The sequence below is a fragment of the Callithrix jacchus genome, chromosome 2, assembly GCF_049354715.1.
Source record: "Callithrix jacchus isolate 240 chromosome 2, calJac240_pri, whole genome shotgun sequence".
Lineage (NCBI taxonomy): Eukaryota > Metazoa > Chordata > Mammalia > Primates > Cebidae > Callithrix > Callithrix jacchus.
The window spans coordinates 7,294,482-7,312,881 of NC_133503.1; the positions used below are offsets into that span (position 1 = coordinate 7,294,482).

At 43.5% G+C, this 18,400-nt stretch overlaps 1 protein-coding gene across 2 annotated transcripts in view; it reads left to right on the forward strand.

The window, feature by feature from the left end:
- LOC118149171 (uncharacterized) overlaps positions 1-18,400 on the forward strand; it is a 300,718-nt gene that overhangs the window by 260,618 nt on the left and 21,700 nt on the right. For both annotated transcript variants that reach the window (XR_013528662.1, XM_078354318.1), the window contains exons 16-17: positions 13,751-13,940; positions 14,511-14,626. The gene's annotated coding sequence lies outside the window, so the exon portion shown is untranslated. The remainder of the gene's footprint in view (positions 1-13,750; positions 13,941-14,510; positions 14,627-18,400) is intronic.

Here is an 18,400-nt window from a genome sequence, read left to right on the forward strand (position 1 = left end):
CCGGAGCAGGACAGAAAGTCATCCCTCTGCTTTCCTGAGACAAGTGCATGTCTGATTGCTCTGTCTTGTTGTTTATGTAAAAATACAGATTCACTGAGTCAGACTAAATGGTGTATATTCAGTGAAAGGCTGATCAAGGACTCAAAAGAATGCAACCTTTTGTCCCTTAGCTGCCTGTCACCTGGAAGCCCCCAATTCGAGTTCTCTCACCTTACTACGCTGAACTAATACATATCTCACACATAATTTATTGATGTCTCAAGTCTCCCTATAAAGTATACTGGCAAAGTGTACCCCAACCACTTGGACAAATGTCATCAGGACCTGCTGAGGCTGTGTCACGACGTGTCCTTGACTTTGGCAAAGTAAACTTTCTAAATTGGTTGAGACTTGTCTCAGATATTTTGGGTTCACAGTTTCATTTCAAAAGAACCATAGTAAATCCTTAACATACCTGTCGAATGAGCATTAACACAGAATCACTACCCACTGAACACCCAGAATCATTGTACTCCCAGCCTTTCTGATTGGACCCCTGGTTCTTCGTATTTTCCTAGTTTAGAATTGATTGTCGGCTGGGTGCATGCCTGTAATCCCAGCACTTAGGGAGGCTGAGGCAGCCGGATCACTTGAGGCCAGGACTTCAAGACCAGCCTGACCAACATAGTGAAACCCCGTCTCTACTAAAAAATAGAAAAATTAGCCGAGTATGATGGCATGTGCATGTAGTCCCAGCTACTTTGGAGGCTGAGGAAGAAGAGTTGCTTGAACGTGGGAGGCAGAGGTTGCAATAAGTTGAGATTGCACCACTGCACTCCAGCCTGGGTGACACAGCAAGACTCTGTCTTAAAAAAAAAAAGAAGTAAGAAAGAAAGAATTGAGTTTGTCATACCTCAATGGACCTGGCATTTCACTGGCTTAGCTTCCACTTGGGTCCATTTCTTTGTCTTGGTTTAGGTTTTGTTTAAGTCCAATTTACTCATTTTTTTTCCTGGGTCAGAGCCTCTATCATGGCCTATGATGATTCATCGTTTATGACCAGCCAAATGCCCACAAGTCTAGGAAAGCTCAACATGTAACTTGGTTCATTAAGGTCAGGCAGTTAAGGCAGAGTGAAGAGGAGGTAGATGGAATTGTAGCTGACCTCATATTCTCCTCCAGTTTGAAAAAGATGTGACAAAGTCACCTCATTTGTGACTGGTTACATTCTCAATATAGAAAAATAAAGTGGCAGCTTGATTCTATTGATTCAAGAGTTCTTGAGCCCTTAAAGAAACTTAGGGTTAAAATCCAGTACACTTTTTGGAAACAAACAAAATTGTATTTAAATACAAGTAGGTGTAGCTGGGTTAGGAGTAGACTGGTACAGTCACTCAGGCAGTAGGGGACAGTGACTTGGACTAGGCTTGTAGCAGCGAGCATGGTGAAAAATGTTACAGGCAATACATGTTTTAGAGTCAATACATGTTGTACAAGCTGGGTGTGGTGGCTCTTGCCTATAAATCCCAGCACTTTGGGAGGCCTAGGTGGAGGATTGCTTGAGCCCAGGAGTTTGAGAGCAGCGTGAGCAACAAGGTGAGACCCTATCTCTGCAAAAATATAAAATAATTAGGCAGGCAAGATATGACATACACCTGTAGTCCCAGCTACTCAGGAGGATCACTTGAGCCTGGGAGTTCAAGGCTGCAGTGAGCTATGATAACGCCATTGCACTCCAGCCTAGGCAATAGACTGAGAGCCTGTCTAAAAAAAAGAAAAAAGAGTAAAGAGCAGAAATAACTTATTTATGAAATTGAAATGGGGTGTGAAATAGGAGACAACACCTAGGTTTTTGGCCTGAGTAACTGGTGGTGCTATTTATGAACAAGCTTTGGAAAGAAGAGAGCAATATGTATCGAGAAGAAGCCAGTCATTCTGTCTGGGATGTGCTGCATTTGAAAAACCTTTGAGTCATTCATGTTTCTACATGAGGACATCTGAAGCTCAGAGGCAGCAAGTTCAAGGCTGGGAAAGAAATTTGAGAGTCGTGAGTTCACCACTGGAAGTTGTAGGACCAGACACCTGATGTAAGAAAACAGTATTGATGGGAAAGAGAAGGGCATGAGAATAGGACGTTGGGATCGCCTAATTTTAGGAGTCTAGGGAAGGAGGAGAACGTAGCAAAGGAACAGATGGAAGAAAACCAGGAAAATGTGATTTCCCAGAGCCTAGAGAAGGTATTGCAAGGAGCGGTGGTCAGCAATGGTAAGTGCTGCTGCCAGATCCAGGGCTGCGATGAAGACAAAAACCCAAACAAACACAAAATCACTGGCTTTGGTCTGACCTAGGCCGTCAGGGACACTGACAGGAACCCTAACAGAGTAAGGGTCGCGGGAAATCCTGGTTTTTACAGAGTGGCTAATAACGTGGGTTTTGGACTTAGCCAGCCCGTTGACAATAACATCTGCTCTTGATTATGACTCAGAATCTACCAGATGTTTTATGAAAACCGTCTCATCTAACCATCCAGACAACCCTGTGAAGTAAGTAGAAGTAGTGCCATCATACCCATTATACAGATAAAGAGATTGAAACACACTGACTAGTGTCGTAGCCTATCAGTGGCAGAACCAAGACTTAAACAGGAGCTCTTTGACTTAAGAGCCACACCTTAATCATTCCGAAAGACTGTTTCTATAGCTAGTTTAAAGCCTTGTCATCCTATTAACTAGCTGTGAGATTCTGGGTAAGTATCTCTCAATGTCTCGGAGACTTTGCATGTACCTTTTTCACAAAATGGAGACTCTATGGGTAGAGGCTGTAAATATCAAGTGACTTACTGTCTGCAAAGCCCTGAGGCACAGAGCCTGACACACATTAAGGGCTCATTCATTAACCAGTACAACCCAGTCATTTTACAGAGAAGGAAACCAGGCCCCAGAGAACCCAGGGGACTTGTCATAGGCACACAAGGTGTCAGAGGGAAGACTGTCCAAATTCCATGACTCCTGCCCCAGAGCATGAAACGCTGAGACCTCTGACCGGCTGTCTTCTTTTGGAAACCTCCTGCCTGGGGACCCACATCTTCTTTGATGCTGCCCCAATGCACACCTGAGTCACTCAAAATATTCCCTGCTCTGGCAACAGATAACTCACAATGTCATCACCTGCCTGATGTCTTTTGAAGCAATACTGGTCCCAGGAGTGCTCCGTCATTGGAGTGACAGTCCCTCATGTTGTACATCTCTCAGAAGCTGACACTCTGTGTTTGTGTTTCAAAACGCCCAGGATAGATCACAGAAAGTGCCAGTTCATTCCAGCAACTTTCTGCTATACTTTAGGCTCTCCTGTGAATACATGAGGGAAATGTCTGATAATATTTAATCTTTTCAGGTCGATACTTCTCAGCTGTGATTTGGTTATGAAAAAAAATTTTTTTAAAGATGGATTTGATTTTGGATGGTTTTGAATCTTGGAAGTTTATATGGTGCTTTAGACACAGAATCGTAGACCGTGCTGTGGAAGGGACTAGAGGCAAGGGGTTAGATCAGTGGCCTTTATACTTGAGACTGTTGGGAAATCTAAGGGACTCCTCTAAGATCTCCTGTGAGGCAAGGAAAAGAGTGAGATGGTGGGGCAGCGCTTTTGCCTCTTGATTTGGTTTGGCTGTGTCATCACCCAAATCTCATCTTGAATTGTAGCTCCCATAATTCCCACATATCATGGGAGGGACCTGGCAGTAGGTAATTGAATCATGGGGGTGGATTTTTCCTGTGCTGTACTCATGATAGTGAATAAGTCTCATGAGCTCAGATGGTTTTTTAAAGGGGAGTTCCCCTGCACATGCTCTCTTGCCTGCTGCCGTGTAAGACGTGACTTTGCTCCTAATTCACCTTCAGCCATGATTGTGAGGCCTCCTCAGCCATGTGGAACTGTGAGTCCGTTAAACCTTTTTCCTTTATAAATTGCCCAGTCTTGGGTATGTCATTATTAGCAGCATGAGAACAGACTAATATACCTCCCGTCCATCCCTTATCAGAATAGCTCTTTTCTTTATCTGTTTTATGCATAGAGTGTGCCATAGTCTGCTTTTGGGGGAAGGTTCTGGGCTAAAAAAGAAAGTTTAAATCTAACTTTCTTATCTTACAGATGGGGAAACTGAGCTCATCTAACTTTCATATCTTACAGATGGGGAAACTCAGCTCCACATAGGGGAAATGATTTATCCAGTATACAATAGTAAACCATTCCCAGAACGTAGATGAGAACTCAGGTCCCCAGTACCCCAGTGTGTCTTTATCTTCCTCCACTTAAGAGTGCTACACGTTGACTTTAATTCTTGACCTTATTTCCAGCACAGGGATCAGTAAACTTTACCATAAAGATCTAGGTCATAAATACATTCAGTTTTCCAGGTTCTATAGTTTCTGTCGCAATTATCCAATTCTCGGCTTGTGGTGCAAAGCAGCCATAGATGATATGTAAGCAGGTAAGCATGTCTGTGTTCTAACACAAAATTATTTACAAAAGTATGCCTCGGGCCAGATTAAGTGTACGGAGTGTAGTTTATTGACCTCTGTTGTAGCATTCCAAAAAAACAAGTGGGTTATGGGTTGGGAGGAAGAGAGCATACTCGTACATGTAACAATGAATTAAATTATTGATTTATTTAGTTGGAAGCTCAGGGTGCTGTTGGAGAGATGGACAGCAGACCTGGTTATGAAGCAATGTGGCTGTGCTATAACAGGTGGTCACTCAGGAAGGGGAAGACACATTCTGTCTGAGACCATGAGTGGGATATCTGGGAAAGCTTCACAGAGAGAACTGTGAGTTGGCTTTGGATGAAAGACCATCTCAGGTAGAGGAAACCAGACCTGGCAGAACTCTAGGGGGCGAAGGAGTAGGAAGGGTGAGAGGCTGGGGTTAGATTGCAAATGGCTTTGAATGTCTTGTTGGGACAACTGAACTTTATTCTTAAGGATGATTGGGATTCCTTTAAGGGATTTTAAGCAGGGGTGTGACATGAGCATTTCATAGAGATTGATGTTGCACCAAGGGGTGAATAGGATGGTTTAGGGAACGTGACATATTAAGGAGTTTTTGAAATGATTCCGGTGATAGATGAGGTGTCAAATCAATGTCAGTCAGTGTAGTTTCCATTTCCCTACAGAAAGTCCAATCGAGGAGAGTCTGTGTATAACGAGTGATGTATGTTTGTAGCTTTAACTTATTGACGATTGGCTTAGAGCCTGGAGACGAATGTAATGCCTGTCTCCCTTTCATTAGCTGTGTAGACTTAGAAACACCACTTCTCCTCTCCAAGCTTTCAGGCCCCTCATCTCTGAGTGGAGATTATGATACCTACTGCCAAAGATTGTGAAGATTAAACGGAATCACACATTAAAGCTCTACTCTAAGTCCTATTTTTTTATGTATAAATACATAGCAAAGTGTTTTTCTTTGACTACAAACTGAATTTTCAAAGAGATTAAACCTGAAGAGAGATTTATCCTTACAGCGGTGGGCACTGTTCTTGAAGTTGTGATCCAGTGTTGAAATGGGGGATCATTTAGACATTTCTCCTGGATCATCAGGACAGCCTTGAAGGCCTGAGAATGGCTTTTGAGATGTCTCCTGGGCTGGAATTACAATAAAATGTATATTCCTTATAAATTACTTTGCCCGCATGAAGATGTGCTACACAGTCCAAAGAGACATTGGTAGTAACATCAATGGCAAATGAAGGTTATATTATTTTATTATTTTAATTTTTTGAGATGGAGTCTTGCTCTGTTGCCCAGGCTGGAGTGCCATGGCACGATCTTGGCTCACTACAACCTCTGCCTTCCAAGTTCAAGAGATTCTGCTGCCTCAGCCTCCGAGCAGCTGGGATTACAGGTGTGCACCACCACACCTGGCTAATTCTTTTTGTATTTTTAGTAGAGATAGGGTTTCACCATGTTGGTCAGGCTAATTTCAAACTCTTGACCTCAGGTGATCTGCTTGCCTTGGCCTTCCAAAGTTCTGGGATTATGGATGTGAGCCACCACTCTTTGCTGCATTATTTTAAATTTGATCGGTGTTGTCCTCTTGCGCATTTCTGAAAGAAACGTACTGAAGTCAGGTGACTCCATGCTAGTCTTAAGTGGCACTTAGCATGATGGTTCTTCAATAAAGATGTTCTCCTTGAATGTGCAAGAGGCACCCGAGCAACTAGATTCAATTTCATGCTGAAGTGTGTGAGTATTCGTTTCTCCCAATTGTTACCGAGAGTCCAATTTTAATTTGTTTGCTATTTCTGTTAATACCAAGACCTACTTAATATATCCATTGATAGTCCTTAAGAATATTCACAGGGAATCCTCCTAGAATCGCTGCAGAGTTTTTAAATGTTTGTGAATTACCCTGACAGGCTTTTCAACTCACATTAAGTAGATTTCATCATTAACAAGAATATATGCAAATTAAAATGAGGCCATTAACATCTTAAATATAGTGCATTTTTAAAAAGAAAGCAAGTCTGCAAAAAATTGGGAGAGTAAAAATTTTTTTTCAGAATGTTTGGGAAAAAAAGTTGCCAAAAATAGAGAAGAGAAACCAAACTTAACCATTTTATGAAAGACATACTTGGTTTACAGTGAATTACTGAGAATTGTTATTTCAAAGAAAGTAAATTGGACTAGAAATTTGGGGTCTGAGTTCTAGTTCTAGGTCAGTTTTCCATAAATCAGTTTGCTGTCATGTGAGTCACAATACGGTCCATTTGCCAAATAACAAATTCAAAGTATTTACTAAATTTACAAAACAACAGTATTTATTTTAAACTGTTGGATAAAATGTTTTTTTAACATTATATGTGCCTAAAGGAAGATGCAAATGGAAAATTAATATAGGGAGTTTATTTGGGCCAAAGTTAAGGACAGCAGCCGGGATCACACTTTCAATTTGCCTAAAGGAGTGTAACGGTGAACAAAAGAGAGACTCAAGTCTTTAGAGGTAAAAGGACAATTCAGGAGGGGGCGGTTACAAAAGCTGTTTGACAGGACTTCTCATTGGTTTACAGAAATAACACTGATTCCGGATGGGGTATTTATTATTGAACTATAGGGTAAGATTAATGGTGTCCAGTTTATGACGCTGCGTGGTATCAGGCATGAGTTAGAGACCACAGAGCAATTGGCTTCAAGAAGTAATTATTTAGCTCAAGGGGGAATGTGATGTGACAGTGATTGCTGTTAATTAATTTATTTATTTATTTTTGAGATGAAGACTCACTCTGCTGCCAGGCTGGAGTGCAATGGTGCGATCTCAGCTCACTGCAACCTTTGCCTTCTAGGTTCAAGCGATTCTCCTGCCTCAGCCTCCCTAGTAGCTGGGACTGCAGGTTCCTGCCACCACACCCAGATAATTTTTGTATTTTTGGTAGAGACAGGGTTTCACTATGTTGGCCAGGATGGTCTCAGTCTCTTGCCCTCATGATCTGCCCGCCTTGGTCCCCCAAGGTGCTGGGATTACAGGCATAAGCCACTGCACCCGGCTGCATTTTTCAGTAGAGACAAGGTTTCCCCATGTTGGTCAGGCTGGTCTCAAACCCCTGACCTGCCATGATCCTGCCCTCAGCCGCCCAGAGTCCTGGGATTACAGTTCCAAGTGAGCCACGTGCCTGACCAGAAGGTTTTTTTTTCTTCTTTCTTTCTTAAGCTTTAGAAAATATCAGTGACATTTTAGGTGATCGGTGTTCATTTTGCCTTCAGAATAAGATTCTAAAAACAATTCGTCTCGCCTTCATCCCACCTCCCCATGGCTGGAGTTTAGTGAGTCAGGATCAAGGAGGGGATAGTCTGATAGAGAATGGCAGGGAAAAAGTTCAGCTGAGAACACAGCCTGGCCGCTGACCCAGTAAGGAAGTCACTAGAGAGCAGAAACCATAGAGTAAGCAGAGACAACATTTCCAGAGAAAACTTTTTCTCTGCACACACTGTTTTTTTTTTTAAGATAGAGTCTTACTCTGTTGCTGGAGTTTAGTGGTGTGATCTTGGTTCCTGCAACCTCCACCTCCTAGGTTAAAGTGATTCTCCTGTCTCAGCTTCCTGAGTAGCTGGGATTACAGGTGTGCTCCATCATGCTTGGAGAATTTTTCTATTTTTTAGTAGAGATGGGGTTTCACCATGTTGACTAGGCTGGTGTTGAACTCCTGGCCTCAGGTGATCCACCCACCTTGACCTCCCAAAGTGCCAGGATTACAAGCAGGAGCCACCACACCTGACTTCTGCACATACATCTGACACCAAATGTGTAGATTTTCCCTCCCATATCAACTAAGCCTCCAACTCTCCAGACACCAACTGGTATCCTATAATTAATTTAATTCTGACACTAATTACCTTTAGTTAGCGCAGACCCCATAGGTTAAGGGCTCAGTCCCATAAGATTGCCCCTACTTCAGATGCCAATAGCAAGTACTGGGCCTCCAGTCTGACCTGGCTACAAATTGGGGCTTGTACAGCCTTCTCCTCAGTTTTGATACTTTGCTATAAAGGCTCACAGACCTTAAGAAAACACTTCACTTACATTAAAGCTTTGTTATAAAGGATACCAATAAACAGGCAGATGCAGAGGTGCATAGAGCAAGGTATGGGGAAGGTTTGCAGAACTTTGAGACCCTCTCAGATACACTATCCTCCCAGTATTCAAATGAGTTCAACAGCCCAGAAGCTCTGATTCCTGTTCATTGGGGTTTTTTTCTCTCTTTTGAGACGAAGTTTTGCTCTTGTTACCCAGGCTGGAGTGCAATGGCACGATCTCGGCTCACCACAACCTCTGCCTCCTGGGTTCAGGCAGTTCTGCCTCAGCCTCCTGAGTAGCTGGGATTACAGGCACGCGCCACCGTGCCCAGCTAATTTTTGTATTTTTAGTAGAGACAGGGTTTCACCACATTGACCAGGATGGTCTCGATCTGTTGACCTCGTGATCCACCTGCCTCGGCCTCCCAAAGTGCTGGGATTACAGGCTTGAGCCACCGCACCCAGCCCCATTGGGTTTTTTTTATGGAAGTTTTGAAATCATCCCCATGCAATTTGTAATATTAATCAGGAAAGAAGACAGGGTAATAAGTAAAAATAAACCAAACTTGTAGCATCTTTGGCATTCATCATTAGGTCACCTTGCTCTCTGACCTGCTTCCTCATAGTTACTTGGTGACTGTTTCCCCAGAATAACGCAGACTGTCATAAAATTATAGTTCCTCTTAACTGCTCTGTAGATAACAACTTAAGCATTGTGAAACAACACTACATTTTCCCTTTGAGATACTCTTTCAGGTCTTGCATACTGATGAAACTACTGACAGCAGCTGGTCTGAAGCTCCCATAAGGAGCTGGTTCACCAAAGAATGCAGTTTCCACTTCCTGATAATTTAATCCCTCTTTCGTCAATCAATCAATGACCCCAGTTTTCCAGCCCCTTGCCTATCATGGTCCGCTTAACATTCCCAGCCCAGAACTCCTTGGAGAGATGGATTTGAGGGTTCCTCCCGTTTCCTCATTTGGCTTCCTTGTGATCATTAAACTGTTTCTCTGCTGTAAACCCTTCTGTCTCAGTGTATTGGTATGTTACTCTGCAGTGAGCATACAAACCTGGTGGTCCTATAACAGTTTCATTATGTGGATATGATTGCTGAAGTCATTGGCCATTGGTGATTGAACTCAATCTCCAGCCACTCTCCACTTCCAATAGCAAGTTATTGATGATTTGGGGGAAAATGGGGGAGTGGGGCTAAAAGTTCCAATCTTCTAATCACATAGGTGGTTTCTTTCACAACCAGCTCCCATCATCTAACAGTCACCTCATTAGCATAAACTCAGTTATGATTGATGAGCTTGCTAAGAATAACAAAAGATGCTCCTCCCACCCTCATCATTCAGAAAATTCTAAGGGTTTTATAAGATATGTGCCAAGAACCAGAGACAAAGACCAAGTATCTATTTTGTATTATATCATAGTATCACAGGCTAAGGCAGGGTAAATGGAGAGGACAGAGGCTGGAGGATAGAATGAGGAGCCTAGCACTTTGAGGGGTAGAGGAAGATACTGGGGTGGGGGAATAGGCAGACTAATGGTAGAGGGGATGGGAACTGGGGGCAGTGAGAAAGAGACCCAGGGGTTATGCCGAGGATGTGAAGGTATGAAACCATCTTTACAAAATTATGACAGTAAGCAAAATCTGACTTCATCTTGTTTCTAGTCTCACAGGTTGGCCATCTTTGCTCATTCCTGGGCATGAACCAAGCAACTTTGGGGTAAATTTAGTTTATCGTTTATAAAATAGCCAATCCCCAAAACTAAACTGCCCTTGTAAAACTAATGAAAGGCCACTAAGTCAGGAGGATGAGAAGGGCCTAAATTCTTTAAGATATAAGTACATTTAGATGATTACCAGCCATTATTCCAGAGATCATAAGATATTGCAACTTTGCCGATTATTCCTGCAGATAACATCACTATTGCAGAAACTAAGATTGGCCTTTTGAGATGACTTTTCAGGTTTTTGCATTTCTGATGACTGATGGTTCTACCTGGACTCACAAACCAGTGCTGTGGCTCCCACTAAGAAACCGACTCAGTGCAAGAGGATAGTTTTGACTCCCTATGATTTCATCTCTGACCCAAACAATCAGCATGCCCCACTCCCTGGCCCCCTGCCCACTAAACTATTTTTGAAAAACTCTACTCTTCAACTTTTCAAGGCAATTGGTTTGAATAATAATAAAACTGTGGTCTCCTGTTCAGCCAGCTCTGCATGAATTATACTCTTTCTCGGGGCCGGGCGCGGTGGCTCAAGCCTGTAATCCCAGCACTTTGGGAGGCCGAGGCGGGTAGATCACGAGGTCGAGAGATCGAGACCAACCTGGTCAACATGGTGAAACCCCGTCTCTACTAAAATACAAAAAATTAGCTGGGCATGGTGGCGCGTGCCTGTAATCCCAGCTACTCGGGAGGCTGAGGCCGGAGAATTGCCTGAACCCAGGAGGCGGAGGTTGCGGTGAGCCGAGATCACGCCATTGCACTCCAGCCTGGGTAACAAGAGCGAAACTCCGTCTCAAAAAAAAAAAATAATAATAATAAAAAAATAATACTCTTTCTCTATTGTAATTCTCCTGTCTTAAGAAATTGGCCTTATCTGGGCAGCAGGCAAATGACCCCCTTGGTGGGTTATAAGTATCTGGCTTGAGTCCAGGCTCCCCGTATTCCTGCCTGTTGGTCCAACATGAATTGTGGCAAACATGATTAAGAGTTTTAAATAGCAAGTTATTGATGATTTCGAAAACTCAGAAATTAGTCATTTGGTGACTTGGCATTCAGTAAACTAATGTAAAGTTCATTGATTTTCATTAAACTGACTTAGTGAAGTGGCTATTTGTTGAACGGTGGTTCAGAAACCAGTCTTGGTCCCAGGTGAAGGGGTCACAAGATGTAGCTCTAGCCAAGGCATCCTCCACTATGGACCTCCCCAATGGAGGAGTTGGACCAGGTGGGAAGATCACTGGAAGGCCCTTCTCCAGGGAGGCTCCTTGCGGGTGTTGATGAAGAATCTAAACTCCATGAAATATTTAAAGAGGCTTGTTCTGAGTCAATATGAGTGATCATGGCCCCAGGGAACAGTCTCAAAAGGTCACGAGAAAGTGTGCTCAAGGCAGTTGGGTTACACTTTTGTTTTATACATTTTAGGGAGACAGAAGTTATAGAAAAAGACTTAAATCAATACATGGCAGGTTTACATTGGTTCAAGCCTGAAAAGGCGAGACATCTTGAAGCAGAGGCTTGCAGGTTATAGGTGGATTCAAAGATTTTGTTTGATGAGTTACGCTTTATCTAAAGACTTAAAGTCAGTGGAAAGAAATGTTTGCATTAAGATGAGAGAGGTTGTGGAGACCAAGGTTCTTGCTAGGCAGTTGAAACTTCCAAGTAGCAGGCATCAGAGAGAATGGATGGTAAATGTCTCTTTTTGGACTTAAAAAGGTGTCAGGATCTTAACTAATGTCTCCTAGACCCATGAAAGGGCCAGCTGCATTAATGGAGATTCTCTACAGATGCAAATTTCCTCCACCAAAGACAGCTTTGCATGGCTATTTCAAAATATGCCAAAGAAATATATTTTGGGGTAAAATATTTTTATTTCCTTCGGAATCTGCTATGTGACATGTGATGCTATATCAGAATCAGGTTGGAATTTGGTATCTTACTGCCACAGAGTCCATTTTGTCAGTCTTGTGATCTCTATTTTAATGTTAATGCTAGACAGTTATACCCAAAGTCCAAAGGGAGGGGGTGTAATGAGTTGTGTCCAATCTTACCCCATGGCTGGGGATTCCATTTTTCAGCTTTCTCTGCAGTCCCCTTAGCCCAGAAAGCGTCTGTTCAGTCGGCTAGGGGGTGCTTAGAATATTGTTTTTGTTTTACAGACGTTAAGTCAAGTTTAGCCTAAAGCTGCCTCCTTACATACTTGAAGTTTGGCCTAAATGTTTCTCTATGCATAGTAAACTATCACCTAAATGAGGGTGTAAACAGACTGTAACTTACTCTTGTGCCAATCAACTAGTTTTGGCCAATCAAATGCAGCCAGTGGTTCAAACGGTGTTCAAATAAGGCAAACACCAGGCTGTAACCAATCCAGCTGTTTCTGTACCTCACTTCTCTTTTCTGTACCTCACTTTCCCATTTTGTCCACAAATCTCCCACTACGTGGCTGCACTGGAGTCTCTCTTAGCCTACTCCACCTTGAGACACGGCCTGATTCATGAATCACTCTTTTTCTCAGCTAAACTGTTGCATTTAATCTGGCTAAGGTTTTTCTTTTAACACAGAGTAGAGAGAGGCCTAAGCAAAAAAGGATTCTGGGCTTTGAACCCTCAAATCCACTAGACCTGCCTCTTTTACCATATAAGGTTTCTTTAAGACAAAAAGGTTTCCCTGTTAAAACCACCAGAAGCACATTTGGAAAACCACTAGAAAGATGGGAATGCTTCTTTAGAATAATCATAAAGATGTTTTTCCCGCCCTTACTATACCTAGACACTGTGCTGAGCACTTCAAAGTCATTTCCTTATTTGTTCCTCACTCCTCTTGGAGGAAGGTGGCCGTCACCCTTATGTTAAAAGTGAGGAAATAGGCTCAGAGTGTTATCAAGCATGATTTGGACCCAGGATCTCTGGCCTGTTTCTAGAAAACAACACATTCCAGAATATTTCCCTGCAAGTCGCAAATGGCCTGCTGTCTCTCTTTCATCCCATCCTTTTGGAGACTCTCCGGGGGATTTTTAGGCAGCCGTTAGGACCACTGTGTGATCTGACTCCAGCCTCCTTGTTTAGCAGGCGCTCTGAGGCTCCTCCACATAGGCCAGCTGGGCTGTTCTTGAGCCCGAATGCATCCATGCCTTGTCATGCCCTTTGCTTTCGTCCCTGCCTGGCCAACTCTCTAAGTCCCAGCTTCAATGCCACTCTTTCCACAAAGCCTTCAGTGTCCTCACAGTGACAACTGTAGCCTGAAAGTTGACATGGAGTGTGCTTAACCTGTTCCTGGCACTGGGCACAAGGCTTGCTTCACACTATTGCCTGAGAGCCCTAACGTCATTGCCTCTCCACGGAGAGGAAATCTGGGCAGGAGAGGTTAAGTCACTTGCCCTGAGTCACACAGCTGGTGAGTGCAGAGCCTGCCCCCAATGCCTTATTGCTTTCTCACCTGTCTCTGCTGACCTCTCTCCCTCTCTCCCCAGGCCACAGGGACCCCTGCCTCCCTCCAAACTCCTCTGGTTTTTTAAAAAAGGATCTCACATTGGGAGGCTTTGAAATAGAGAGATTATCCTTAACAACAGAAGAGGGAATCTGAAGAGGTGTCGAAGAGATGGCGGTTTGAGGACTCGGCTAAATGTTACTTGCTTTGAAGAAGGAGGAAGGGGCCATAAGGTAAGGAAAGCTGGCTGCTTTTAGAAACTTGAAAAGATAAGAAAAAAGACTCTTCCTGAGAGCTTCCAGAAATCGCTGCACCCTGCCAATACCTTGATCTTAGCGTAGTGAGTTGCAAGGCAGACTTTTGATCTACAGAATTTTATAAGTCGGTATTGTTTTTAAGCCACTAAGTTGGTGACAATTTGTAACAACAGCAATAGAAAAGCAACACAATTGGCTGGGCACGGTGGCTCATGCCTGTAATCCCAGCACTTTGGGAGGTCAAGGTGGGCAGTTGGCCTGAGGTCAGGAGTTTGAAACCAGCCTGGCCAACATGATGAAAACCCGCCTCTACTAAAAATACAAAAAATTAGCCGGGTGTGGTGGTGGGCACCTGTAATCCCAGCTACTCAGGAGGCTGAGGCAGGAAAATCTCTTGAACCCAAGATTTGCCACTGCACCCCAGCCTGGGCAACAGAGCGGGACTTCATCTCAAACAAAAACAAACAAACAAAAACCTTAAATATGCTCGATTTGTGAATCTTTTGTCAATTCACATTTTAAAGCTTCCATACTATTGCTTTTCAGATTCAAAACTATCTCCTGGACTCTGCAAGTCTGGACTTTTCCCTCTTCATGGCTCATACAGATTGGAAGAACTGCTTTCTACTTGTTTTCAAACTTTGCTACGAATTTCTTAAGAGGTATGAAAAGTTCAGCGCTGGTTAACTGGTCATTTTGGTTTTGCCTCTGCCAATTCTTTCTAAACGCAATTTTGTGTTTGAACCAACTTTGTTAAAATTGTGAAAGATAGCCATGGTTGCTAAGAGAAGCTGCCAGGGTGTTGCCATGGGAACAATTGTTTTAAAATCAGGAATAATGGGCTTAGTTAAGAGCTAAGGTGAAGAAGGCAGGGGAGAAGCTACCCCTCACTTCCTCCCGGTGAGGGAAAACAGCCTCGGGTTTCCTGCCAATTCCATATATTCAGTAGATGTTGCTGTGCGACTCCGTGAAGGACAATAGTAAATGCATGAGTTTTGGGTTCAAACACACTCTTGGGTCTGAATTCCTGATTCGCCACGTTGCTGTCTGCAAGATCGAGGGTGACCTATGGAACATCCCTGGGATGTTAATCATGAAATGGGGTTTTCAGTAGAATTTATCTTCGAGATTTGGAGTAATTACATGGGAGGACATATGTGATTTGTCTAGCACAAGGCCTGGAGAGTAATGGAAAGGCAATAATTAATAGAGCTATTATACCGAGACGAGAGACAGTCTGTGATTGCAGGACTCTGGATGGTTTTTCCCAAGCCAACCTGGTGAAAGATTTCCAGTCCATCAGCCACTGATACGTGGTCCTGCTGGATGTGACTGGTAGGCAGCTCAGCCCACATATGACTCCTCCTTGAGTCAGCCATACCTGAAATTGTCGATACCTTGCACAGCAAGGCAAATCTGGTGTTTCTGCACTCGGCGATGGTGGCAATGCCATCACAGTTTTGACGTACTTGCCATCAGTTTCTGCTCTTTTCCTTGTGGTCCAATAACAAGCAGTCATGGATTGGCACCAGCTGTGAGGGGCACTGGCACTGGTCTGGATTCCGTCTGATCATGCTGGGCAGTAGCTGTTTGCTCTTTCTGATTTCACCCATGGGTGACTGGTTAGAAGGCCAAGAGGGCAGAGGTCCCAGGGCCATGCCTGGGGTGAGCTGGCATGAAGGCCATAAATAGGCAGAGGGAATTTGAAGACCGTTGATTTTCAGAGCTGCTACTATAAAGGAAAAAGACTCCATTGAGTTCAGAGAACCAAACCTACCACGTTGAGCTGGGCAAGTAGCTAAATGTTGGATGGAACTGGGAGGGCTGAGCAGGAGAGAGCCAGGAGAAGGATCAAGTGTCAGCATAAGGATAACAGGAGACAAGGTGGGGTACCAGTGTTTGGAGAAGGTGGCCCTGGGAGCAGCTCTGCCTTGGTTTGGCAAACCCAAGGGGCAATGGTGTGATGGTGTCTGAGCAACTTGGCCCATAAGCTCAGCCAATTTGAACGACACAACCTGCTACTACCAGAATCTACCTTCTGAGAGTTTACAAGATAAGTTTCTGTTTGGTCCCAGAGTCGAGAAATATCACACCTCTCTGGGATAATTGGTCTGTTTCTGTCTGATGCTTGGAGTGGTGGAGCTACTCAGGGATCCTTTTGTTCACTTGGCTACTTAAACCTTAGGGCCAAATATATGGCCACTCAGAGCACCTGCATGGTCTCTGGGGGTCTGTGTGTTTAAGATTCAGTCCTGGATTTGTTTTATGTTTTGACTCTGGTTTGTCTTTCTTACCTACACTTGAAAAATGGGTCTTGCTTCTGACATAAAAAGAAAAATGATGTTTTTAAGTGTGATTTTTCTTGATTTTACAAATAATTTTTAATTTTAATTTTAATTTTTTTTGAGACAGGGTCTCACTGTGTTGCCCAGGTTGGGGTGCAGCGGCATGATCATACCTCACTGCAGCCTCTACCTCCTGGTCTCAAGCAGTCCTCCCACTCTGGCCTCCCAAAGTGCTGAGATTACAGGCATGAGCCACTGCACCCAACTACAGATAATGTTTTAAATTTGAAAATACATAGTATAAACCATGGTGTAGTAAAATCCACGAGCAAATCTCTGTACACAGTGTATCTGTAATGCACTACTGGATACTATATCTATAGTATAATCTCTGATCGGATCTGTAATCAGGATAGCACAACATGCAAAGTGGAAAATGTAGACAAACACAAGCAGCTCGGCTCTAATCCCACTGCAATCAACATTTTGGGACATATGTTCACTTTACAGTCAGCCTGTGATGGAAACCAGTTCTCGGCCTTCTCACCCAGTTCCCATGAACTTGCTGGTCCAGATGCCGAGGCTAGAGAAGGATTTCCCTCTGGAAATGTAACTGCATTTGAGAATGATTATAGAGGCCATGCATAGTACACACTGCCTCCCCAGACAACAAGGAAATCCAACAAAACCTGAACGAAAACTGGCTTAACAATGGCTTTCTTTTTTTGGGCATGGTGACTCATGTCTGTAATCCCAGTATTTTGGGAAGCTGAGGCCAGAGGATCACTTAAGCCCAGGAGTTTGAGACCAGCCTGGGCAACATAGTGAGACCATTCTCTAAAAGAGTAAAAAATTTAAAAAAATTCAAAAAGCCAAATAATAGTTTCAAAGAGCTTAAAAAAAAAGATACTTTCTTTTTTAATGACTACTAGCAGCCATTATTAACTGATTATTTGCTGTTAGCCTATTTCAATGAATTCTGGAATTTTCCAACAAATTTATGTGGATGAACAACTAGGATAGGAGCAAAAGTAAGAAAAAGAACACCAAGGAGCAATTTGACATACAAAGTAGTTGTTGAGTTGCATCTTTTCACACCTTAAAGAGGAAGAGAGGCCAGGTGTGGTGGCTCATGCCTGTAATCCTAACACTTTGGGAGGCCAAGGTAGACAGATTGCCCGAGCTCAGGAGTTTGAGACCAGCCTGGACAACACAGTGAAACCTTGTCTCTACTAAAATACAAAACATTAGCTGGGTGTGGTGGCATATGCCTGTAGTCCCAGCTACTCAGGAGGCTGAGGCAGGAGAATTGCTTGAACCCAGGAGGCAGAGGTTGCAGTGAGCCAAGATCATGCTACTGTGCTCCAGCCTGGGTGACAGAGTGAGACTTCACCACAAAAAATAAATAAACAAACAAATAAATAAAATAAAAGATGAAGGGTACAAAGAAGAATGAATTGTTTACTATGGCATTATTGCATTAATTTAAAGTTTTATTAGCCTATATTCAGGCAATGCTTTGGAGCCTAAAAAATGTCGGAGGAGGCCAGGCATGGTGGCTCACGCCTATAATCTCAGCACTTTGGGAGGCTGAGTTGGGTGGATCACGAGGTCAGGAGTTCAAGACCAGCCTGGACAATATGGTGAAACCCCATCTCTACTACAAATACAAAAATTAGCTGGGTGTGGTGGTGGGCACCTGTAGTCCCAGCTACTTGGAAGGCCGAGGCAGGAGAATCCCTTGAACCTGGGAAGCTGAGGTTGCAGTGAGTGGAGATTGTGCCACTGCCCTCCAGCCTGGGGGCAGAGTGAGACTCTATCTCAAAAAATAAATGTCAGAGGGAATGCTTTTTCTACATCTAAAATAATCAGTAAAGTCAGATGCCACAGGCCTTAGTTCATCTGTTCATTCACTCATGATTTGAACGAAGCGACACTCTTCAAGAACCAGAGATAACTTACTCAGGTCCCTACCTTCAGGAAACTTCCATTCTGGTGGGAAGACCCCATGCTGAATTTTAACTTAGTTTTGCCTCTCTGGGAGTTTTGGTAGCAAAGAGAGAAAAACAAAGTCAATGTAAGAAAGCAGGAGATGGGGAACCCAAATGAGTAGAATTTCTCCAGACAGAGAGGGAGCGGCCAGGACCAGGA